The sequence below is a fragment of the Chelonoidis abingdonii genome, chromosome 2 (genome assembly GCF_003597395.2).
Source record: "Chelonoidis abingdonii isolate Lonesome George chromosome 2, CheloAbing_2.0, whole genome shotgun sequence".
Taxonomy (NCBI): domain Eukaryota; kingdom Metazoa; phylum Chordata; order Testudines; family Testudinidae; genus Chelonoidis; species Chelonoidis abingdonii.
In genome coordinates, this window is record NC_133770.1 from 175,930,240 (window position 1) to 175,957,481 (window position 27,242).

A 27,242-nucleotide genomic window follows, 5' to 3' on the forward strand; every position below is an offset into this window, starting at 1 on the left:
ACTGTATGGGAGACTGCTCCCCCATCCACTCAACCCCCATGCATCTGGATCACCATACCCAGACAGCCCCACAAAGCCTCACCCCGTGCATCCAGAACCCTGTGCCCCTCCATACCCATACCTCACCCCACTGAACCTCAACCTGTAGCCTCCTTGCACCCAGACCCGTTGCCTCCAGACCCCCCTACACCTAGACCACCCTAAGTCCTACCCCACCCCGCACCACCCTGAGCCCCCACATCCAGATCCCCACCCCACCAAGCCCCAGTGCACCAGCACCCAGACTTCCCCACTGAGACCCCCAGCCACAGACCCTTCCACTGAGCCCCAACCACCTTCAACTCGAAGCCCCTGAAGAGTCTTCACCTGGAACTGCCTCCACCCCCCAGCTCTGTGCATCCAGATCCCCCCACACCTACATCCCCCCAATCAGCTGCCTACACCCAGATTGTCCCACACAGAAATCTCTCACCCCACACCTGGATCCCCCCACACTAAGCCCCTTCACACTTGGATCCTGCCTGGTTGAGCCTGCCTGCCCCACACCTGGGGTGCTTGGCGCAGAGGGGCAGGGGCCCAGAATGTTTCTGGGCCAGGGCCAGGCCTTGTGCTATGTCAGAGTCGCTGAGTCTGTTTCCTGGGGTTGGGGTGCTGCAGGGTGATCTACTACCTTTGTTCAGCCAGTGGCCTGTGCTCCTCACGCCATGCTTGAGCCTCTGCATTTATTTATTGACAAATTAAACTTGTAGAATTTTGCAGAATTTTTAAATTTTGCACACAGAATTTTTAATTTTTTGGTGCAAAATGCCCTCAGGAATAGTATGTTTGCTTTTTGAAAAGTTTTTACATATAAAGGACTATGGGACTACTCGCACCCGATACATTTTATTACAGACTTAATCGTATGAACTTTGGCACACATGGTGACTGTTAAACTTGTTGAAAACTAGTGATGAACCATAGCCAGTTCCACAACCAATCAGAATTATGGGTCATACAAATAAATAATGACCTGCTGTTATTCTAAATTCAGTAAGTCTTCCTAGTGACCTGCTAGTAACATTTTTTTTAAAATATGTCTATAATGTAATTTAAATGTGACATAGTTTAGTCCTTTATAACATGTGAGTTGCAGAGCTGTAAGCAGGCTAATACAGTAAAATCTTTGTTCTTTATAGTGTTTGTGTAAGTGTGTGTGTACAGTATATATTTATCTGGTCTGGAATAAGCATTAATCTTTAATTACTGTATAAACATTTTAAACAGGTGTGGAATAACTTCACTTTCAAAAATGCAATGTTTATCTGCTAACTCAGTAGATATGCTGGCTCTGAGGTTTGAAGGGTTTCACCTTGCCGTCCCTAAGGTTTGGGGGGGAAACGGGGAGCGGGGCAGAAAAATGCCTGAAATCCCACATAAATCAGAAATTTCCCGTTATAACCCAGTTATAAATTATGCACCATCATAACATCCTTTACCGCAGTTTGTGAGCCAGGACTGGGGTTTTGGGTAGTTTAGAGCGGAAAATTGATTTTTCAATGGATAGTACACCCTCGGTCTACTTCTCCTTCTAGGTCTTAGGCACTGGGCCTGTGGTGTGAGGACATATAAAGCAGCATTTTTCTAAACTGCCTTTGAAAACAATGAGAGCTCTGTTACCAGAAGCCCAAACTTATGCAACCCCTGCCTCAGAAGGTTGGAATGACTGGTTAAACCCAGGTTCAAAGCTCTTGGCCTCCAAGTGCTTTAATTTAGCACTATTTTTGCTTCTCTAACCTCTGTTTTTTCTACTTAAACCATCTAAGGTCTCCTTGTTTTGCAGGGAACTAAGCAGCTCCTTTTTATAATTAGATTAAAGATAATCAAATGAAGACTTGGATATTTTTTAATGTCATTTAATCTTTGTTTTTTTTTCTTTTCCAAAATTGGTTTTTATCATCATTGCTTAGTTGTTGTTGTTTTGTAAATTTACATCCAATTTGTTGCTCAGCAATATTTCAAGCTTCTAAATTTTTGATTTTTTAAAAAAGAAAACAGTTTGACAGATATTTTTTAGCATTTTTGTTTGATGCCATAAAATAAACCTCAACCGGGTGTGTTTAGGCATGATTCACAACACACTCATTCTTTCATTATCTGTTTGGTACGAAATTAACAGGGGAGCTATGCGAAAATGTACAAAGAAGCACAAAGAAAGAGGACAGATATGAGATGTAGAAGTGAGGAGCTGCACATAACTGCAGCAAATAGATATTCCTACAACTTTTTAAAATATAATTAATAAGTGTTGACAACATATGGTTAGTTTTGTTTTATTATTTTAAAACTAAATCCAGTTTGGAACTATTCACATAACAATCACAACAATAAAGAATTTTCTGAAAAAAACTGCATTAAATTATAATCATATAAAAAGTATAACTATTGGTTCCAACCCTCAGCACAATTTTTTAAAATGTCTTCTCTTTTTTTCTTATTTCAAATCTTACTTTCCAGTTACTGCATAATACAAAATCAATACAAATGTCTTTGAAATAAGATCTCAAAATATTATCTTGTATAAAAGATTTAGATCACACTTAACATTTTAAGCCAAAAGAACTTTAAAAAAAAAAAAGTAAAAAAAAACCAAAAACCCTAACTTTACAGTGTATAGAATATCACAGTGCTCTTTGTCTAGCCAAAAACATCAAGCTGGAAAAGACAACAGGAGATTCACCACTCGGGTCTTGACAAGCTTATCGTTTACTCTGCAGACATATTTAGGGAGGCCAAGGTAGAGATCAAGTTTCCAATTTGTTAGATTAGCGGGTACAGGGGGTATTGGGTTGATAAGTCTGGTTTTCATTTTAAAGGTGGTGCTAAAGAGGTCAAGGTTCACATTTTCGTTTTTTTATAATAAGGTCATTGCCAGTTTTTGTATTAGTCTTTACTTAACTCTTTTGTTAGTGTTCAGTTTGTATTGCTTTTTAAAAAATGTGATCAAATGTCTAGAGGTTAGTTTGGTTTTGAGGTTTTTTCCTCCGGCCATATATATACACTAACCTTATATATTTTTGCTATATTTACGTGGCAAAGTGGAGTTTTAGAAGGAGTTAGATTAAGATTCAAGAAATTGCTGTTCTAAAAATATCAAGCTAAGGAGGGTAAACTGCTCTTAATATAAAAATAGTAATCAGATTTATTTAATACTATAAGGGTGCAATACTGCAACTTTCATTTACATGAGTAATTCTTTTGCACATGAGCAGTCCCATTATGCATGTGTAAATATGACTTAATCACCAGTAAGGATTTGCTGGATCTGGTCCTATAAATGTAGATTATTTTTTCAAATTGCAAAATAAAAGTAATAAAAAACATAAGATTTAAACATTGTAACAGATTTGGTTTTGCTATTCTGTCGTGTAATCTTTTATGTGCTCTCTGAACAATACAAGTAATCAAGGGTCAAATTTTGCCCTCACATACACGTGCGTTCCCCCTCCTGTTTCAGTGGCAGTTTCTTTGTGTGTTTGTGAGGGACAGAATGTGATCCTTTAAATGAGTGTTTAAAAAAAAAATGAGTATTTGTCATGTGATTTTTTTCTTGATTGTGAAAGATGCTATGAGTGCTACTGTATAAACCATGAATATTTTTCTCTCATTTTTAATTTATTCTTCTGTAATAATATTGGGGAAAATGTAAAATATTCAAGATAATATTGCAACATCATTCATCACTGTTTCTTGAGTTCCTTAAACATCCTAAAACATTTGGCTTGTCTCCAGGGAATTTTATTTTTATTGTTTAAAGAGAGTTAAAATAGCTTTTCGGTGAGGACCTGTCAAACTTTTTTTTTTTTTTCATTCAAAAATCTAAATATTTCTTTTTGACAGTATCATTACTGGCTAATGCCAGTTTTGTGACAGAAAGGAAGAGGTGCTACATTATGACAATAGGAGTTGATCTTTCTGTGGTGTTAAACTTGCATGCCATCAACTTAAAAATGTAACGTAATGTGATGTGATTTTTAAAAAGCTGATTGGGTAAGCAAGCAATAATTTATTTATTAAATGATTGGGGAAAGAATCCCTCCAGATTGTTCAAAGAAGCAGGCTGTGGTAAATAAAAGTCGTAATAAGGATGTGACTAGGAATTCAAGGTAATTAACACCTTGCAGAAGATGAGATTCCAGTACCTCCTGGGGGTGATAAATATGACTATGTAATTGCAGGACATTAATATTTATTCATTTATTTACATTTAGCAAATTATGTTTTCTGCTGTTAAGCATATAGAAGATGGGGGGAATTACTGAATATTTTAGAGTGAGTAATTTCCGTGACTTTCTCTCCACAGATGTAAAATGGTAAGTAACTACAGAGGTGCATTTTTTTTTATTTTAATGGGTTTTGTTGATTAACATCATATGGTTCAGTGAACTAGTGAGGAAAAATGTTTGTCTTGGTCACAATGTGAGATTATATTTTAGGTAAGCATCTTGTGACTCAAGATAACTATAACAATTCAAATTAATGTTTTTTAACTTCTTGTTTTTTAACCATTCCAAAGTACCCACATATTTGTGTTTTGAGAAAAACGTTGTCTTAAATTTAGGTTATATATTCTTAATTTCTGAGATCGCAAAGAATTTTTACCTAACTGGAGTCTTCAGGTCACTCAGTTACTGTAAGTAAAAATATAGATGACTAATGAAATTAATAGTTGTCTCCATATTAATTTCTCATTTGTAGATAAAGAAGGTCTTATTTTTTGAGAGGGACTATCCATATTTTAAGTAATGTTAAAATTCATACTAGATTTATTTCCCTCCCACTCCATTCTTCTCTATGAAATAGGTGAAATGTAACTTACCATAGCAAATGTCTGAAACATTTAATTTTACCTTGTCAGTTTTTCATTTCCCCTGTTAGAGTAAACACTATACATTTCTTGGGGCGAGTTTTCTTGTGAAGGTTAGAGTAAACAAAAGTGTAATTTATCATTCAGAGACAAAAAATGACTAATTGACCTCCCTAATCCATTTACCATGTCCTAGGTGTGCTTAGTTGAAAGCCATAGGGTAACAAAGGTTGTCAAGACAAAGATAAGAAGCAGAGGCTGTTAAATTTAGTGTCTAAAATCAGAATTTCATCATTTTTTCTTTTTACTATGTAGAGCAGATTCATAGTGCAGAATTAATACTGTGCTGGGACTTGTCTTGTTCAGAGAAGAGTTATTCCTTTTAATAAACGAAGCTAATTTTGAAGTATTTTGTCTCATTGTTTTCAGTATAGATACTGAAAACTCATGTCTCTACTATTTTGCAGAATTGTTCCTGGATTTCTTCATTATAAATGTGTTGGTGATAGTTTACATCTCATTTCGAATGTTGTGTTTCCCTTGGCTTTCTAGCACGTCTTTTTACTTCCCCAAAACATTCAAGTTAGGAGTAGTGTAAAACATATCTGAAAAACCATTAAAGCCACTGTGTTTCACCCACAGGCAAATGTCATCTGAATAAAACCTAATTTAATAGTACCTTTCATTTTGAAACATTTATGTCTAAAGTAAAGGAATTGTTGCAGATTCCTTTCTCCTTATTTATTTAACAGGGGCTATTGTTATACAAGTAGAGGCAGTTAGTGAAATTTGTTAATCATAAAATATGCTACATGTATGAAGAGTCACTGAGAATGACAGGTGTGTTAAAATAGAAATCCTGTTCCAATTAGATGTAAGGAAGGCTTCCTGGCAATGTGATATTACTTTTTCTCTAGTTGATTATTTGAAAGGGTTTACTTACTGGTAATGAAAATACATGGCTCTTGTTGTAAGTGTTCCTGGTATGTTGTTTTACTAAGGTAAATACAGTAGGAATTCCGTTAGGGCCTAATCCTGTTTCCACTGTAGTCAGAGACAGAAGTCCCATTGACTTCAGTGGTGGATTGACTTAGGGGTTTGAGCCCTTAAAAAAGCACCATGTGCATCTGGAATGTATATTAAATGGTTTATCTAATCTTTTCCCATTGCCTTATGTTGAAGATGATTTTATATAGAGAGGGAACCATTGAAATAAAGTGATTTTGTTTTACATACTACACTATAACACTCTCAAGTGCTATTGGATTTCCCACAGTCTGTTAAATGAACGAATGTGCTTTCAATTGTCAAATGGAATGTTATTTTCAGTGCTCTTTATTTATAGAGAATGAATAGTTCCTGGTCAAAATACCGCTGTGCTGCCTCATCATCATTGCCCTTTTCCTGTTCAGTTATTTTGTAAGGTCCTGAATCAACTCCTGCTGAAGTCAGAGATTATCTGCTGCATTTAGTTGCAGCTGGATCATGCCTTAAGTCTAATTGGTTGAATACTGCAATTCTTACAAATGCAACTAAAATTTAACACTGTAAGGGAAAATTCATTGAACAGGTGGGCAGGGGAAATGGTTTAAGGAACCAAATCCCTTCTTGCTGAAATCAACAGGGTGGCTTCTCTCCCTGGTGCTCAAGTACACTAGGTGAGCTAGCTAAAGCATCAGAGGATATACAGCAAAGTGTGCCTGTCATCTGCCATCTTACCCTAAAACTGTCGACAGTTCTTGTGCTGCTGGCACTGCGCTGCACCCCCTCTTGTGTACCTCCCTTAGATAAGGGCAGTATTTCCTCCTCCTTGTGGCCTAATTTCAAGTAAAGCTGATAAAAGATTGTATGCTCTTCAGAGGAAACCAGTGCGGTTCTTGCATAAATGTCTGTCAGTAACTTCTGATTTCATTTTGATTTCTGATGGTTGTAAATCCCAACTTCTATAAAAGAGGTGGCATACATTTTGTCTGAGGAAGTATGTGCCACAGATAGGCTGAATCGAAAAAGATTACATTTGCATATTTGAACCCTGAAACTTAAGTTAAACATTTACTTTGCTTTCTTATATACTAGTTTAATCTCTTTCCATCACACATAATATAGATTTTGTGTGTGTGTGTTCATGCCCGTTATGCAGGAGCAGTGGAATATCAGAAGATATATTGTCCACTGTTGAGCATTGTACATACTCAGCTTTGCCTTTGGAGCAGAATCCTTCACTCTTTGTACATGCATTGGCTTCAAGAACTCTCTATTTATTCAGGTTTTTAAGGGGGGAATAAGATATGTGTGGTCGTTTGTTGGTTGAGGAGAGGTTTTGTTTGAGTCTGCTTTATATTTGACTGTTGGTTTCTAGGTTGAGATGATAAGAAGCTACTAAGTTTTGGGTTTTTATGGAAGTATATTTTTAATTCATGGAAAACGTGCCTAGAACTTGAGATACTTTTAAAAAAAAATCTATCATAAATCTAAATTAATCTACAAAGCCCTGTGCTCTTAGTTTCCCGAGGGTGTAATTATCCCATTTTAACCACGTGGTAACTACCGTGGCTGGAAATCAACAATTTTGTTTCATAATCTATTTTCAGACTGGTGCAAATCTCTTTCTCTCTCTCTCTCTCTCTCACAGATACACACACACACACACACACACACACACAGAACTAAGGGCGCAAGTCACACACACACACCACACACCACACACACACACACACACACACACACACACACACACACACACACACACACTTTTTTCATTGGAACCAATTCATTTCTGCAAAACATTTTGGTTTCAGTGAAACAGCATTTTTCAACAGAATAAAAGCATCATTGGCTAATTTTCAACCAGCTCTAACCATCGCCTTCTATTTTTTTCAAAAAAGTAAAGGCTGCAAATAGACAAAGCTTTTTTGTCTTCAGAAATAAATTGTATTTTTCCTATAGTTTTAAGTAGATCAATGAATGGGCATGAAAAGTTTAATTTTCAGAGGTGCTGAGCTCTCAGAAGCCCAGTTTAAGTCGATGGCAGGAGTAGTAGGTGCTCTGCATCTCTGAAAATCAGCATCAATGTTATCTAGTGCCAGTGGTACACTTAATATTATATTGTATACATGCGCACACATTTATAAACCAAACAAAAAAAATACAGTCCCTGCTGTAAGAAGCTCAAAGCTCTCAAAATATTGCACTTCGTAGACTGTGTCTGTTCTAGCACCATTTTTTATTTAGCTAAGATACGTGTTTGATACCGATGTTACTAAAATATTGTTTGTTTGCGAAGCACTGACAAAGTGCTCATTCTTCAGTCAGTTTTCAGCGATAGCATGAACTATTGACTGGAGGCCCATATAGCTAGACTGACCAAATATTTTCTGTACTAGAAGCAGAGATAATGGGCCTGGTCCTCTTCTTTCACTTTCACTGGTGTAACTTTATTGACTTCAGAGAAATTATTCCGGATACATACCAACATGAGGAGAGTCAGGCCCCATTGGCTTCTAATACTAGTCTGTTGCTCTACCTCTGAGCTTCGCAGTAGCTCTTCCTAATGTTTGTTTTCATGTAGGTGAGCTTGAAATAGTTCTACTTTTTTTTTATTATTATTCCTTCCTTTCTTCAAATGTCATGGTATAAAATTGTTGCTTAGCTGATGGACTGCTCTGAGTGATTTGACGCTACCAGCCTGTTCGCTCCATTGCTCTCAGTACACTGGAAAATATTTGATCAGCAAAGGAATAGGACATATTATTGACCTCATAGCAAAGATCTAGGGAATTACTTCTAAAACAAATATGTATGTATTATAGGAAAATTTTATAGACTTCCAATCCAATCAAGTTAAAACACTAATATATTTAAACTAGCCTTTAAAAAAAAAAAACATCTGGTTTTGATCAGGGTTCTTCTTGGAAACAGGCATCTATTTCTCTACAGTGAAACAGCTACAGTATAACAAAATAAACTATTTGTTCTGTGCTTTAGCTGGCAATATAGAAATTGAACAATGATCTAATAAATACCTTTTTGAATTTAAATAGAAGCTGGATGAATGTGTTTATCTTTGTGGTTTAAAGATGGTATTGCGAGATTCAGAAATGTGTCCCATGAATTTTATGCAAACAGAAACAAATATATGATACTTGTATTTTGTTCCTGGAAAAGAATTAAGGTTTCTTACCATACTGGGAAGATATTTTCCATTTGCTACACCTCTGATAGCAGTCGTTGTGCTAATTTGTGTTTAATGTAGCTACTGCTTTTATGAAGAATCTAATTTCTGTAAAGATGTTTCAGCCTGATACAACTTTGCCCCAGCGCTCACCTTCATTTTAATTATTTATCTTCAAGATCAAAATATTTAAGTATTTGCTTAATACATAGTCATTTGCCCTTGTTGGGGTTTCTGGAGAAGCCATTTCTGGAAACAGATCTTAAAATAGCCCTAAAGAATTGGAGCAATTAAGTTTTTTGTGATGCAGTATCAATATCCTCTTGCAATCTCCTAGGTGAGTGCTGTGTCTGGATGTCAAAATGGATCATGTGCAAGTTTGTTGGTCAATTAATCACTGCTAATGAGCCATAGCATGCAAAAGCTCCATTTCATACTGGCCTCCTTGTTAAGTTTACAAAATCCAAATCAACAGGCCAGATCTCCTTCTTTCAGACCTGCAGTATTGACCTTAGTAACTTTGGCTTTCTTTTAGTCATTCTATGGAAAAATGCATTTGAAATTTTGCAGGCTTCTAGATTCAACCCCTAAAAGAAAAAGTTCAGACATATTTTTAAAAGTAATTTAATTTAATTGGAAGATTCCCAGGTATCTTGTTCAGTGGATCAGATGATGCTGAATACAGATATTGGTAAATGTATTGAGAGGCTTCTAACATAAACATTGAAAACATTGAGTGAATTTTCAATGTAGCTTAATTCAAAATTGCCAGGAATCTGACCTTTGATTAATAATAGCAGTGACTCATTTTAGGCAGAGAGAAAAATTCACATTTAATTTTGCTTTTTCCTCTCTTACCTGTGTCTCAGACCTAGTTTTACCACACAGTGATAGAATAATAGGAGTAAGGAAACACAGAACTGAATATTAGTTTAACATACTAGAAAAATTAAATTAAATTCTTGTGACAAGTAAAGCATTGTTGTTGCAAGTGGGGAGGGAAGCTTCTTCTGCTTTGCTGGCCCATTGAGGAAGTTTGGTCACTGGTCTGAAGCCATACAGCTGCACACAATATAAAGTAAGTTTAACAGCATATTTGGTGAGTTTATAACTTCCCCAGGGCATTTTAACATTAAAAATAGTGATTGTTAACCCGGTCCATCTGAACTTAAATATGAGCTTACTTTGCAAGAAATGAGGGGTAACGTCTCAAGTACTTTTCTTTATGTTTTGTTATTGCTTAAGGGCTTCCACTGCCTTATAGCTGTGTTTTGTCTGTTTTTGCCTTTTGCACTCAACGTGCAGAGATATTCGGACCCGTGGTCTAAATGAGGATGGCAGTCCCTCTAATGGATTTTGTATATTATATATATTTTAGAACCCTTTTTATAGCATTCTGTGTTAAAGACTATGTGGCATCGATTGCTGATTGTCATGACTTTTTACTAAAGAAGGCCTAAAAGATCTTGATTCTGTCGTCCGCACTACTTCTGTAGAGCCTTTGCTTGTGTATTGGATTAGAGCGCTTTCCATGCATGCACACTATAGGTGAAATCCACATCCCCGTGTAAAGCCTAATTAAATTGGTTTTGCGCAGGGAACCAGTGTGGAGATTGGAAGGAAACAGAACACCCACCTAGAGGTGGAGTTTGGGGCATTCCACAGCTGTTGCTATTGTCCATGCTTGTAGTAGCAATCATGGCCTACTATACCTCCATTGTTCCACCCAGTGTATTTGTACAGTTTGCAGAGTCGCTGACCTAGTTTTTGCTACTACCAAAGCTCACTTCAAAGGCCTCCTCGACACACTCAAGCAATGTGACAGGGTCTTGAGAGACCCCTGTCCAACCTTTTCATGTCTTGCCCAGTATATGTAGCAGAACTTTTAGAATATTAGGAAAGAATTTAATTCTGAAACCTGTAGCTTGCACTGGCTTCCAGTTAGCTTCCATGTGGAGTTTAGTGTAGGTTTTGACTTTAAACCACTAAATGACTTAATCCTGGCAGATTTAACAGCCACCTGGATTAATTTGGGTGTTGGGGGTCTGCTTGAGGTGGCCTTGCAGTTTGGAATTCATTTCCCATCCCCCACTTGGTCTAACACAGCCTAATTTTGTGGTCTATAAGGGCATGCTCCAACGGGTAGGATTGCAGATATCGAGTGATCGAATGAATATATTTTATTGTGTCAGTTTCACAAGTTGAGGTCAGTTTGGAATGGGCAGTTGTTACAAAACTAAGGACTATTTGGCATTTTTCTTTTTCAATAGCTGTTACAAGTATCCAGTGACTGGGGTAGCAGCTTTTCTCAAAGATGACAACAAATAAAGAATAAATGAAAAAAATACGTCTGCCAAAAATATCATTCCACAGGATTGGTTTAATAAACTACTGCATGTATCTGGTAGGTGAAGGGAATGGAATCTTTGCTGTTGACTTCAGTGAGTGTAGGAGCAAGCCTGAGATGTCTTGGTGTGTCTTATCATTTGTTTTCAATGTGTACTCCTGTAGCCCTACACATACAACAAATACTAGCTTCACTTATCCCCAGAATACCTAAAGATGCTGCCCACAATATGGATTTATCACGTCCATTTTGAAAAAAAAATAACTTACTTTCAAATAACAATTATTTTTCCAATTATATAAAACATCAACAAAGTGTGCTGTTTCTTGTGGGTATTTTAATTTCCTGTCAATGAAAACTACACTACTAAATACCCACATTTTAATCTGCTCTTACAGCACATGTACAATTTTACTGTTATGAGTACTTTCACTGAAATAATTGAGGCTACTCATGGTAGTAAAAATTAAGCATGTGCATAAGTGTTTGCAGAAACTCTATAATTTCATATTCTCTATAATTTCATCTAAATTTTCAAATAGTGAGGTGGGAGGAGGACAGAACCAAAATCAAATGATTCAGGGGCCTTTATATTTCCAAACAAAATGAAACAAAAATACTACAATGGCAGCAATCCAGAACTGATCAGGAACTCTATACTAATTAACCAGTGGGCACATGTGAAGAAGGAAATTAAAGAATCTGATAAGCAAATAAATTTGAATTTCAAGCCTTATTGTAAAAAATTCAGTGGATTTGTCACAAGGGTCTTTGATTCTGGGACTGTCTTTTAGTTTTTAGTGTCAAGAGAAGCTAGGCTTCAGCCGTCTCTGGTGTGAGAAAATCCAACTTCTGTGTAGGCTATGCAAAACGGTGCTCATAAGTTGCTCCCTGATTTAAGAGGTGGGCGAAGTGAGGACGACCAACATAACTGTATCCTTTGCTATCTAATGTCAAGGAGCACTGTATTGACCATCCACACCAAAAAATGTGGTCTGAACACCAACTATACTCAGAGCTGTTTCACGCAGATCTGTGGCTCCTTCTGAAGCCATTTGAATGTATATCTTGCCCACAGCTGCAAAATCCATGTATGGTGTGTGTATTCTTGCTGCCTTCTGCCTCACACTCATATATTATTGCCAGCTGCAGAGAGGAATTCAACGTTTTTGAGGAGGCAATAGCTAAGGTGTCCAGGACTGGTGTGTGCATTTGGATGGATGGAGATGGAATAATGGATGGACATTTACTGTTACATGGGAAGAGGAAGCTGTGATGTGCTCTCGTCAGGGTTATAGATTAATAAAGGGATAGAATGACAATCACAGTTCTCCATCAGCATGAAGCAGTATGTGCTCCACCACATGTAGCACTAGAGCATGATCAGGAAAAGTCAGAACAGCATTTTTATATCTGTTCCTTCTGGGCCAAAACATCCATGAACACCTTGGCATCGTTGGCTTTGGAGCAGGTTCTTGATGCTGGACACAAGCTCTCACAGGGGTATTTCAGTGACATAAATTCCATTTAATTTTGCCCATTGCTGTTTTCCGTTATGTGCATAAAAAAGCAGCATAAACATGTTGAGGTCTCAAAAATAAGCGGTAGGGGTAGAGGGAAAGGCTTTATAATGGGAACGCCTTGATCAAACGAGCTTACATTGGCACCACAAACTGCTCCATCCCCTGATCGGATATACCAATTTTCAAACCAGTCTATGTATGTGGATTTTAGAGAAGGAGCAAAATTCAGCTTTTAACTGAAAACATGTTGCAACTTTACTTATGGTGCAGACATAGGTACCCACAATAAATATATGCACATTGTGTATATATGTGTGTACATATAATTATATATATTGTATATATATGTGTGTACATACAATTTTTTTAAACAGTTTTGCTAAAAGAACATGTCCCATGACTGGAACTGTGTGTGCCAAGTTTCAGATGGGAGTGATTTTTTTTTTTATAGCAGAGTTATTGACCTCTGAAACAGAGTTTTATAATGGAAATGCTGACATAACCTTTAACTACAGAGCCACGAACAGCATCATTATATTACTTGCTCTTTGCTTATGTCCATGCTGTGGAAACAGTGGTGGTATTGTCTGCTACTAATAGTGCTAAAGTTCAGAGAGAGTTGGCACTGATATCAGAGGAGGGGAAAACAACTTAAAATTAAAAATTCAGCTTACGTGAGTCACACAAACTCAGAGGATTTTAAAATGAATGAATTTAGTTTGGATCTATGTGCACAAAACTCTAGGCCAAGGGTAGGCAACCTATGGCACTGGTGCCAAAGGCGGTACGCAAGCTGATTTTCAGTGGCACTCATACTGCCCAGTCCTGACCAGCAGTCCGGGGGGCTCTGCATTTTGATTTAATTTTAAATGAAGCTTCTTAAGCATTTTAAAAACCTTATTTACTTTACATACAACAATAGCTTAGTTATATATTATAGAGATATAGAAAGAGATTTCTAAAAACGTTAAAACGTATTACTGGCATGCGAAACCTTAAATTAGAGTGAATGACGATTCGGCACACCACTTCTGAAAGGTTGCCGACCCCTGACCTTTCTGTAAAATACAGATAAATTAAATTGATAAATAAATGATATTTACTACATATATTATACATATTGTAAATCTCACATTTATAAATTTTCAGCTGGGTAATCAAATCCTTTTATTATTATTATTATTATTATTAATTTTTACTTTCCCCAAATTTTCAGCGTAAAGAGAAATCAAACCATCACGTTGTTGCCAACTCTCATAATATCTGGCATTTTCATAAAGTCCTAGCTCCTGGAGTTCGATGACTAGGTAAGGATTTTGTCTCTTTCTCACCCTCGTGGGTGCAGAAAAAAGTTTGAAAATGTGAACCCCAAGTGCTCAAGGCAAATAAAAAGAACCCAACATTCATTATTTTTTAAATCTCATTTTTAAGCCAATCTCATGACTGGCTGACTCATGATTTTTAAATGTTTGGGGTTGATAGTACTGAGAATATAATCACTCTGAATATGTGTTTGGAATGCATGTTGCCATCTATACTGTAATTACAACAGTGTTTCTTAGAGATATATCCAAATCAAAGTCTCAGACCCAGAACTTAGAAGTTCATATCTAGATCAGTATTCTTATCAGGATTTGTTGCCTCTTGTCTAAATGGGCCAGCCTAAAAGCCCAGATGAGAACACTGCTGAATCTTTGGGGAAGTTCAGATCTTGAGCCAAACTTTTTGGTTGGTTAACCAATTACAAATAACATTTCAGTGCAGACTCTAAAATCTCATACTACAGAAAAATGTAGAAGTGGTCACAGTTTTACGATGTGATTACTTTTGTTTGGCTTTGTTTAAAGATTTTTTTGCGTAATTGGAAGACCCACAAAACAGCACTGTGCTCCTTTGCTGTAGATAAAGTAACAGTAATTATACTGCAATCTGTTGCATAAATGGAGACAAAATGTGGTGATTCATAGATATGTAACACTCTATATTAAAGGCTTCTCTTGAGAAGCCTGTCACTATTTTTCTTCTTGGAGGTGCTAATTTCCGGAGATAAAGAGATGATTGCTCTTAGTGAGAAATGCAAAGACTGCAAAAGCTATTAACTGTGGGAAACTAACAAACATGTGAAGCAAATGGTTGAATATACAAGTTTCAGTCAATTAACTTTTTCTGCAAGCTAAACGTTCAGTAGTTCTCCCCTCTTCCAGCTGCTCTGTTTTCAGTGTCAAACTTTGTGTTACTTAGTTTTGGGGAAGCGGAGGTCAGAGCGAACTTTCCAACATCTGGAACAGTTGCCTTTTCATGACTGATTAGCCCATTTTTTTATATCTTCATTAAAACATTTTTCTTAATACATGGGTGATGTTGAAAGCATTGATTAAACCAGGAGTCCAGCTGAGCGCCACATTTTGTTGTGAAAAGTTATCAAAGGCCACACCTAATTCACACAAAATGGAGTAGATTGCAACCCATCTCATCTTTTAACATGGAGTGGTACCTTTATAGAGACTCCATGTAACACTGCTTTGTTTTGATCCCAGTGATCCTATGAAGGATCATATTCTGAGATGAAGTCTTCATGAACTGCATTTCCATATAAAAGATGGGTCCAGGGGGAGCAGAGGGAGCCTGGATTGTATGATCATATTGTAGAACTCACACTTGACCCAAGAGCTGCTTTGGCCACTCCTGGGTTAGAGGCATATATTGTCTTTTTAGGAATGCAAGACAGGCAAAAGCAGAAGCCATTATTAATCTGTAACTTCATTTACTTTTTCAAAAATCTTGCTAAAGAAAAGCCATTTGCTGATGCCTAATACCCAGCATTCCACATATTCCATGTATTTCAAAATTCGTGTTTTTCTCTCCATACAGCACCATTGTAGTACATTTCTGAAGCCTTACATACCTTCATCACTACGTAAGATGAAATATTTCATGATGTCAACAGTCACCCTCTGAAAAAGATTTGCTGTCATAAATGTTCCCTTATTATCTTGCATTATAAATACATCAATCATAATTAAATTAAATTGTAAGAAGACAGAATTAAATACAGCAAACCATCTGACCTTTTTTCCTTTTGTGCAAAGAAAACACGCAAAGCTTAAAGTTTTCTGATATGTGTGTTCCATACTGTGTTTCTGTTATCTTTTTTTTTTTAAGATTCTCTAATTTGTAAGAATGAGACTTTGATTGAGTGAAAACCCCTAGTAAATCTCTCGAAGTCCTTAACCACTTACTGCTTGCTTGATATAGCATTTGCTGTTGTTTATAGTCTGCTATCCATGGGATTGGTTTTCTGTGTAATAAAGTACTAAAAATCACATCGAGTCAGATCAACTTGGGTGTTCTGCGGTTAGCATGGTGGTTGTTATGCCTAATTCCCACAGCAGAGAGGGGAAATTAGGAGGAGCATCATAAGAACAAAAGTTAGTGGATTGCCAGCTGAGTAAAGCCCTCACTGTGAACAGGTTTGGGTAATAGCAATATTTCTAAAGGGGAGGGTAATGACACTTAAGTGAGGTGGGTCTTATAAGCAGTTGCAGGTCTGGATCCAATAATGTATCATTTACTGCGTCTGGAATAGATCTCTTGGATAAATTAAGTGAACTCTTACCCTGCTGTGAGCTTTTTTGCTGTATGCTCTGTACTTATTAGCCTCCTAGCCCCTAGTTTGACCCTGTTCCTTTCTTAAATTAATGCATCTCCAGTTCCCTAATCTAGACCTTTTTTTTTAATCTCATGTTTCTTTGTTTCCACCCAACTTGAGGAAATAGCTGAGGAGTTTTCAACTGTTTACCCAGAGGCAAAATTAACAGGTGCATTCAGGGTTATTGTCAGACTCATCAAATGCACTGAGGGCTTGGCCCAGCTCCAGTTTAGATAAACAAAACGGGATTGTAAATTAATTGAAAACTGACAAATAAAGCCTTTATTTAATGCTTAAGTATGGTTTTTACAGTACGTGGGCACAGGAAGGTGCATTGCAGTATGGATGAATCTTATCACTTCTGACCAGATGGAAAGCAGCAATGAACAGTTTTCAGGCTCGATGGAAGTGGAAACATTAAAAAAGACAGAGCATTTAGTGTTGTATTTTGTGGCATTTGGAGCTGGTGTTAGCCTGATACAGTGGGGCACTTAAAGAGAACATTCCAGTGTTAGAAGTTTTAAAGATATTCCCTATATTTAATATGGGGACTACTAAAGAAATGGTAATATCGTTAATACTGCTTTCAACTTAATACAGATATTCAGCATGTTGAGTATACTTGCTGTTGATTCATGGCTTTTATTTGGAAGGAATTAGCAAGAGTTTTGAGTATGGAAAGGGAGGAAAGATTAAGAAGAAACCTATTATAATATTCTATATTAGGACATTCAGGGATCATTTACTTGCAGACTTCAGAAAATGCTGTTTTATATTCAAGGACAACATAACAAGTACAAAAGGCCTTTAAGATTCAACTTCCTCATTGTGAAAATTGAACCTTTTGTTTTGCAAACAACAGATTCTCCTTCTAAGCACTTCTAGTGCTAAGAAAAAAATTGCTTTGAAAAGTTCTTTGTTAGAAGAAATTTTGCAATCACTCCTCTTTCACAGTATCTGATATTCTATTTTATAAAATGTCATGAAACTTCAAGATGAGCTATTGAGTCCCCTTGCATAATAGCTTTGTTGTTATAGTAGAGTTCTGTAGAATAACAGCATTATAGTAAAATCTGGACTTGTCAAGTTCAGGAGAGAACTGGAAAGAATTCTTGGTTTGTTTGAGTTATTTTTGCAGATATGCCATTTATTACAAAAATCAGGAACGCCGCTGGTGTTTCCTTAGGTTGTCTCTCAAAAGCTGGCCCTGGCAATAGAGTAAATCACGGTTAATGTTTAATTGTGCTACCAGTCCAATAGTTTTCTACCCCTCCTCCATTATTTTAATTAGTTTTTTTGGCAGTAGATAATATCAAGGGACTCTCACACAGAGAGAGAGTTCTAGTGGTGAGTGTGTGTGCATTTATGAGGTATGGGAATTACTTACAGCCTGAGGCACAGACTTGGAATATTAGGCCTGTCCATCTGAAGATGCTCTAGGTTTTCCACTTGCTGCTGCAACCTGACCCCTTTCTAATATTTTTTCCCAATGTGCAGCTGTGTAAGAGGTCATCCATACTGGTCAAGAAAAACAGAGTGTTGAGCCATATCTTAGACAATTGCAATGCTATGGGTTTGAATAATATTTTGCCTGTTTAGACAGTGGGGCCTGGATCTCAAAGCAGTGTAAATACTCTCACACAGTAGAATTACATGAATTATTTATTCTTTAGACTACACTAGCACTTAAAGGCCTCGATAAGGATTGAAGTGCTAGGAACACTGCAAACACATAGCGAGAGACAGTCGATATCCCAAAGAGTTTATAGTTTAATTTGAGACAAGATGTAACAATCAAACAATTTGACAAACAAACTGAGAGAAGAGAGTAGGGAACATTAGGGAAATAAAAACAAGATCATGCAATTAAATAGGTAGCTAATACCCAACTTGTTGATTCCTGGTGATATCTTTATATTAATGTTTAAAAAAATAATCAGCTATCTCAGACACACAGCTGAATCAGTATTGATTGGCTGATTATTTTTTTGCAGGCTTCATAGCAGAGGTTGGCCTTGAAGGAAGAGTTTGAAAGAAGACAGAATAGTGATTGTACAGATTAATTGAGGGTGGATGTTGTGTCTGAAAGAAAGAGAAGGTGCAGAGGTAGTTACTGCATAAGCTGATAAATGGGCAAGCATCACTGGAGGAATGCGGGAAGTGGGGCGACAACAGAATGAGACCAGATGAATTGTGAGGGGCCTTGAAGGACAGATCGAGAATCTTGATCTTGATGTGGTGAACCTGGGGGAGCCATTAGAGGGATTCAGAGAGGGAAGCAGTGTGAGTTACACAATTAGATGGGAGACCCATTGAGATTTACTGAATTTTGCAAGTTACTAGATGAATGAACAACTAAAAACAAAACGGATAATGCAACACACAGAAGTACTTCATTTATTTTGTCTGTTGTAGTGTAGTTTGATTTTTTTTAAACTATACTTTAATAAATGTGTTGTATTATATTAAGTTGTGATAACATGCATCCTCTCTACATCATGTGCTGTTAAATCTTTGATCAACAGGGAGAGGGATCTCTTTTTTTAGCACATATCTGTAAGGATCATCTGTCTGGTTGTCTGGTATTCAACAGGTGTAAATCAGTATAGTTCTATTGATTTCAGTGAAGTTACACCAATTTATATCAGCTGAATATATGGCCTACAGGCCTGATTCTCCACTCCCTTACACCTTGTGTAGTTATTTACACCTGTGCAAAATGGAATAAAGCATGAAGAAATCAGAATGATGCCTCATACTGTGTGTGAGGGTTGTGGGGTGGTAATGATAGCCATTTGATAAACTGCTGAACCAGGTGATCAATTCTATTTAATATACACCTTTAATCCCCTTTGACCACAAATCCATGTCCTCCAGGATGTCATTCACCATTCCAAACTTGTGAGCAGCTTTGTGTCTTAATAGCCACTGGAATAAGTCGATACTGACCCTTGTCTTTTTTAACCCTGACATGTGTCAGGTGACTTAGGTCAGGTAAAAGACTCTTTTCAGCTCTCCCAAGTGGTACGCTGTGAATATATGATGTGAGATTAAATTACATTTTTGACAAAAGTGAAGCAAATGAAGCCACCCACATCCCTCAATCTGAAAGGGAACCTGGGACAGAACTGGAAGAGTTGGCTTCAGCACTAATTTTTCTACAAGGAAGTGATGTTGAAGAGAAATCAAACTGGTGAAATCCTTCACACTCCTGTGTGTGGCAGGTCCATGGGCATAGGAGATGTACAGTCTGTTCCATTAGAAGCTTGAAGGGGGCTGAAAACTGCTAGAAAGTCTTTTGGAATTTTCCGAAGTATTTTAATCCTTACAAGACTGTCCCATGGTCAAAGGTTTAAATGACATACCTCCAGGATTGCCTCAGCACCTTGAGGGTGCCAGTGGATTTGGGTAGGATGGAAATAATTGCGGCCGATGCGCTGATTTGGGAGTGAAAATGATCAGTTATATAATGGAGAGATTGTGTAATGTTCTGCGACATGCCAAAGGGAAGGACCTTAAATGGACTAGGAAGAAATGCTTGCGTGTGCTGAGATTGGTTTTGTAGATTTATGTTCTCAGTGACGAAGGAGTTTGACTGGAGGTATTTGCATAAACGGAAAGATCCCAAAACAATGTTCCTGCACAGAGCAGGATGGTTCCATGCTCCTAATGCTGCTGACTTCAGATGCCAAATTGAGATGTCACTCACTGTAGTCTGCAGATGTTCAAAATACACTCATGCATGCTTCACTGGGTTCCTAGGTCTTGGATTCCTCTTAATGAGGTTTGGATAAACCCGGGAGCTTTGCTTAATTCCTGGGCTAGGCTTCCCTTTGCTGGGACTGAGATACCAGGACTCTGTTGGACTCCTTAAGGTTGACTTTTTCGGGGGGGGGCGGAGGGAGTGGTGTCAGTATCTCCCAATCACCACTGTCCGTGGAATTGAAATGAGCTGTCATGCACACAATATTCCCTCCCCTTGTTTTCTTTGAACAATATGAAGAAGTTAATTTTCATAATTGGTTATGTTTCACAAATATCACTGAACCTGTTCAAATTATTAGCAGTTTGCCATGCCTGTAGTGTAGGGCAAGGGTGGGGAACCTTTTTTCTATCAGGGGCTACTGACCCCCAGAAAGAATGAGTTGTGGGCCACACATAGCCCCGCTGGGGAGGGGGCAAAGGGGGTGGAGGCGCAGGGCTTCCCCTGGGCTCCAGGGTGGGGCCAGAAATGAGGGGCTCAGGGTGCAGGAATGGGCTCCAGGCTGGGGCAGGGGTTGGGATGTGGGAGAGGGTGCAGGTTCTGGGGTGGGACTGGGGATGAGGGCTTTGGCGTGTAGGGGGGGGCTCCAGGATGGGGCCAAGGGGTTTATAGTGTGGGAGCGGGCCCAAGGGGTTGGGGTGCAGGAGGAAGTTCAGGGTGCAGAGTCCAGGAGGGAGTTTGGATGTGGGACGGGGTTTCAACCTGGGGTTAGGGGGTTGGGTACGGGCTCTGGCGGGACGGTGCTTCCCTCAGTCGGTTCCCGGTTGGTGGTGTAGCAGGGCTAAGGCGGGCTCCCTGCTGCTCCCAGAAGTGATGGCCATATCTAGCTGCTAGGCAGAGGGGCCAGAGGGCTCTGTGCACTGTGTGCTGCTCGCACCGCAGGCATCACCCCTGCAGCTCCCATTGGCCAATGGGATCTGTAGAGCCATCACTAGGCATGAGGTTAGCCTGCAGAGTTTCCCTGATCGCCCCTGCGCCTTGGGGCTTCAGGGACATGCCAGTTGCTTCCGGAAGCAGCCGACCAGACTTCTGACATCCCGGTAAGCCGTGCTCTTGGCTCCAGCCTTGTGGGACAGGAGGGCGCCAAAGCTTGGGGTTTCCAGCCCATGGCACAGAGACTTGCCAGGGGCCGGATGAAATGAAGCAGCGGGCCATAGGTTCCCCACCCATGGTGTAGGGATTTGCACTGGTGTAGCTCTGCCAGTGGCTGGTCACTGATGGCTGAATTCAGGACAAATCCATACTATCTGCAAGACTTAGGTGCTCTTCTCAGGTGGCTTCTTAAGGACAATGCAGAATGGCCAAGACGAAAAGTTTTGTGAATTAAACAGTCACAGAAGCACCAGTACTGACATTTTTTGAGATTAACGAAGAGTCTGTCATCTCAGTCAATGAAAGTTCAAATGGGCTGGGATCTTTCCTTTAGCAAGATGAATATCAGTGGCTGATACCAGCAGAATACCAAACAAAACATAATAGATGTTGTGCTGGAAATTGTTTCTGATTGTGAATATGTTTATGGGCAGGACTCTATTGAGGTAGAAATGGACCATGAATCATTGAAAGCCATATTTCAGAACCCATTGTCTGAAGCACCTCTTAGAATTCCAAAAAACATCATGAAAGTTTAAATGGTGAAATACAGACCTAGTCAGAAACTTCTTATAGCTGACATGCATTCAAGAGCACCAATAAATAATGAAAGCATGTTGCAGCAGGAAGATAAGTAAATAGGACAAGGAAGGCAACTTGGGTAAAAGTGGTCATGAAATGATAGGATTTTAAGATGCTAACAAAAGTAAGGCATGAGAGCAGCAGAATAAGGACAATGGCCTTTATAAAAACAGAATTTGACAAATGCAGAAAATTAGTAGGTAAGGTCCCATGGGAAGAACCTCTAATGGAAAAGAAGCTGGAAGTTTCTGAAAGAGATAGTATTTAAGGCACAATAGCAAACTATCACAATGCAAAGAAAAAATAGGAAGAACAAGAGGCGGCCAATATGGTTCCATCAGGAGCTCTTTAATTATCTGAATCTCAGAAAGGAGCCCTACAAAAAGGGGAAGCCTTGAAGAATTAGTACAGATGAGTACAGAAAAATAGCTCAGACATATGGGGACAAAATCAGAAAGGCACAACATGAGTTGGACTGAGAAAAGGATGTAAAAGGCCATCAAACGGGTTTCTATAAATAGATTAGGAGGAAGAGAAAGACAAAGAAAAGTATAGGTCCACTACCTAGTGGGGAAGGAGGGCTACCAACAGACAACACGAAGAAGACTAAAATATTTAATGCCTATTTTATTTAGTCTTCACTAAAAAAGTTAATCATGACCCAGATGCCTAACACTAGGGAGAAAGAAAGAAAGCTAGAATCGGGAAAGAACAGGTGAAAGACTAGTTAGATAAATTAAAAGTTAGCAGAGCAGAATACAACAGAATATGAAGTATTTCCCATTCTACATTTAGGGAAGATGACAAATATCACAGTAAATGTAACTGCTGCTCAACAGTAAACAGACATTTCAAAAAGGTTGCACGTGCGTGTATGTGTGCACATATGTGTATGTTTGTGAGAGTATCTGCATACACAGTACTTCGTGCAAAGTCTCATGCTTGACTTTACACACTGACTGGTTCGCTTCAAGGGAAGTGCTCATAGTGTATAAATTAAGCACATGCATCAGACTTAGAAGCAGGATCACAGCCATAGGCATACACACAAGATTACTTATACATGTTTGACAGAGATATTAGCCTCAGAATAGTTCTTTAATATTGCTGTTAAATCAACAAGAGGGCTTAAAATAAAATATAATTAACAAAAGTTATCAGAAAACAAGAACAAGTCACAACCCCCAAAGGATACATCAACAAAACATCTGAATTAGACAACTTCATAAAAAGAAATCAGCAAGTAATTAGCACAGAATTGACTCAATCACTTGATATACTACACTGAAAAAAGGTAGCATGGTTTATATATTACATTTTAAAAATAATACATACAGTTCATAAGACAAGATGATTGATATGCTGATTTAATAGCTCATCTGCCCTCTTTGGTTTTCAGTCAGCTCCAGCTTCAATCCACACCATATTTTCACATACGAAACAGAGCCATTGGCATTCTGCACTGTTAAACTATGCCAATATGTGGATCCTTTCAGCGGTTTTATGAAGTATCATCTTGGACCTGATCCTGCAACACTTGCTTACAGTTATGTAAACATGCACCATTGATCTCATATGTAAAGTTAAGAACATGCATAAGTTCACAAGATCCCTTCATATATTTATACCACAAACTTACCCGGTAATATAAATGCTAGAGTGAGTCTCATTTTGAGAGCAAGAGGCCCCAGGATCAAATCCTGGACAAACCTTTGCAAAGGTTGAGAAATTTACTATCGTTTTAAATTCCTCAGATAATTCCTTTAATTCAACCAGACGTTGCTGTACTTAATGTGAATTACTGGGTGAAATTATGTGGCCTCTTTTATGTAGAAGATCAGATTAGATGATGATAATGACGTCTTCAGCCCTAAAAATCTGTTAACTCATAGCATTAGTAAATATAGTAATGAGAGAAAGTTGGTGTACATGTAGAGTGAGAAAATGTGAAACAATGACTACTATAATTTTTTTTATATCCAAAGGGTGTATGATTTGATCCAAAGCCTATTGACATCAATGAGAAGAATCCCATTGACTTCAGTGGTCCACTAAAGCAGTGCAGCCTTCCTTGAGTGAAGGCATTTTCCCACCTGAACCCTACCCTCAACACACAAGAACTTCATTGTAAAACAAGGTTCATTATAACTAAAACTGCACTGTGCTCTTTGGAACACTCTGGCTCTTCTTTTTAATTTTCAGTCTACTTTGCTAAAGTTTCATTGTATGAAAAGTCACTGTATGGGAATGTCACTGTATATATTTATGGGGAAATGATTTTTATATTCATCTTAAATAAATTAAACTGTGAGCTATAAGATTAGCAAACTTATTTCCTTTTTACACTCCTGTGACTCAAACCAAGAACATGATCTATAGATATATATATTTTTAGCATGAGCTAGAAAAAAAATTAAAAACAATTCATGCTGAGATTGGGTGTGCCAGATTTCAATGCATATCAAATGTTTTTTGCCAAGTTATAAAGCCTTGGGGAAAAAAGGCTTATATTAGAGACCCTTTACATCAGAATTGCTAGCAGGTATGAATATAATAGAGATTACCGCAGAAGAACCCTCAGAACTGAGAAGCATAACTAAAATTAATAAATATCACAATTTTTCTATACTGAAAACGAAATTTCCATTCTTAGACAAGCCTCAGCATGTTACTAAAAAGCAAACTACAATCCTGATTAAATCCTTATTTTATTTTGAATTAATGGCAAAACCATCAGTGAGCTACTCAGGTCATCCTAAATAAGCTCTAGTAAAATATTAGTACACACATCACTGCCATACACTCTGGATGTGCAACATATTCCACAGAAGGCACCACTCCAGTCCCCAACAGTTGTATTTTAGAACGTTTTTTAAAAATGGGAATATTTAGTATGTCTCTCCACTTGTAAAATAGGGTGCCATGATTACCAAGAGCAAAATCCTGGCTCAATGAAGTCTATGGGAGGTTCCCCCTCCAACTGGAACTCTGTGGAAGACAAAAATTAAAACTGATGCATTTTAAAAAACAATTATGTATAAAAATAACCTCAAAGTTACGTTTTTTAAAGCCTGACATCTCCAAAGCGAGTGCTGCATCACCCGTTGAAAAGTTAGAAGCCTATTTCCAATGGTATAAAACTCTCCTTTTTATACCTGCAGGGCCACTAGATGTCAAAGTTTAACCCTGATGCTGGTGTGTCTTGTTTCCAAAATGGGTAGTACCCATCACAGAATCATAGAAATGCAGGTCAGGGAGGGACCTCAAGGGGATTATCTCGTTCAGACCCGTGCTGAAGCAGGACCAAGTATACCTAGACCATCCCTCACAGGTGTTTTTCTAAGCTGTTCTTAAAAACCTCCAATGACCGGGATTCCATTCATCTCCCCACTTCGGTAACCTATTCCAGTATTCAACTATTCTTATAATTAGAAGATTTTTCTTAATGCCTAACTTAAAGCTCCCTTCCTGTATATTAAGCCAATTACTTGTCTTACCTTGAGTGGACATGGAGAACAATTGATCACAGTCCTCTTTCTAGCAGCCCTTAACGTATTTAAAGATTGTTATCAGGTCCTCCCTCAATATTATTTTCTCAGGACTAAACATACCCAGTTTATTTAACCTTTCCACATAGGTAAGACTTTGTAAACCTTTTGACATTTTTGTTACCCTCCTTTGGACTGTCTTCATATGGTTCACAACTTCTTTAAAGTGGGCACAATAAGCCAGCTGAGGCCTCCACCAGTGCTGGGTAGAGAAGAACAATTACCTTCCATGTCTTGAATATGATACACCGGTTAAAACACCAAGAATAACAACCTTTTTGGGGGTAGCATTACATTGTTGACTCAATTTGTGATTCACTATAACTCCCCAGATCCTTTCAGCTGTACTCGTGCATTTGATCTTTTCCTACCTAAGGGTCGTACTTTGCATTTGTAGTTATTGAATTCCATCTTGTTAATTTCAGAGCAATTATCCAATTTGTCAAGGTCTTTTTGAATTCTAATCCTGTCCTCCAAATACTTGCAACCTCTCCCACCTTGGTGTCATCCACAAATGTTATAAGCATGCACTCCATTCCAGTATCCAATTTGTTAATGATTATATCGAATAGTACTGGATAAGAGACAGAACCCTGTGAGACCTGCTAGATATATCTACCCAGTTGGTCAGTGAACCACTGATAACCACTCTGAGTAAGGTCATTCAGCCAGTTGTGCATCCATCTTATAGTAATTCCATCTACACCACATTTCCCTTGTTTGCTTATGTGACTGTTTTGTAGAACTGTATAAAAAACTGTACTAATATCAAGATACATATCATCTACTGCTTTCCTCATCCACTAGACCAGTAACTCTATAAAAGAAGGAAATTAGGTTGGTTTGGAATGATTTGTTCTTGATTAATCCATGCTTGCTATTATTTCTCACCCATTATCCTCTAGGTGCTTACAAATTGATTGTTTAATAATTTGTTCTTTCCAGGTATCGAAGTTAGGCTGACTGGTTGATAATTCCCAGGGTCCTCTTTGTTCTCATTTTAAAGATAGATAATGTGTTTGCCCTTCTCCAGTTCTCTGAGACCTCACACATCCTCCATAAGTTCTCAAAGAGAAATTGGTAATGGTTCAGAGATTGCTTCAGTTAGTTCCATAAGCACTCTAGGCTGAATTTCATCAGGTTTTGCTGACTTCCATTTTCCCATGGAAAAACCCTGGAAGGAGGACAGAAGGCCCAGGAAATTCCACAAGATTTACTCTAGGGAGTGCTCTTCTCATGCTCCTCTTTTACAGTGGACAAGTATTGCTGGCCATGGAAAAACTCTAGGTACCTGCTAGGAACTCTGGTCCCAAACTCAGTCTCTGTAAGGGGAGCCTACCTCTCTAGCATGATCTGCATAATCCCTTCATGCTCCCACACTTTGTAGGATGCTTGCTAAGGAGCTGGGATGCCATTGGCTGCCTCCTCCCTACGTGCTGCAAAGGGGACTCTGAAGGTATTTAATGCTGCATAGAGAAGCATTAACTTCCATTACGTTATTGATGTACTTTGAAAAGTGGCTGCTTCCTGGTTCTGTCCGCTCCTCTCCTGTGGAAACCTGATCTCATGGAGGGGCTTGTGTTGGCTCTGTGTCATGAATTGAGCATGCCAGAGAGGAGTTCCTTCTCTCACACTTGTTATTAGAGAGGAACATGGGGTCCATAATCAGTAACAAAAATCTCATTTGGTACTCTTGTTAATAAACACTGCTCACAACCCAG

At 38.2% G+C, this 27,242-nt stretch overlaps 1 protein-coding gene across 2 annotated transcripts in view; it reads left to right on the top strand.

Moving 5' to 3' along the window:
* The window catches only part of GMDS (GDP-mannose 4,6-dehydratase), a 560,814-nt gene that overhangs the window by 345,704 nt on the left and 187,868 nt on the right, over window positions 1-27,242 (top strand). The gene's annotated exons all lie outside the window — the stretch shown is intronic.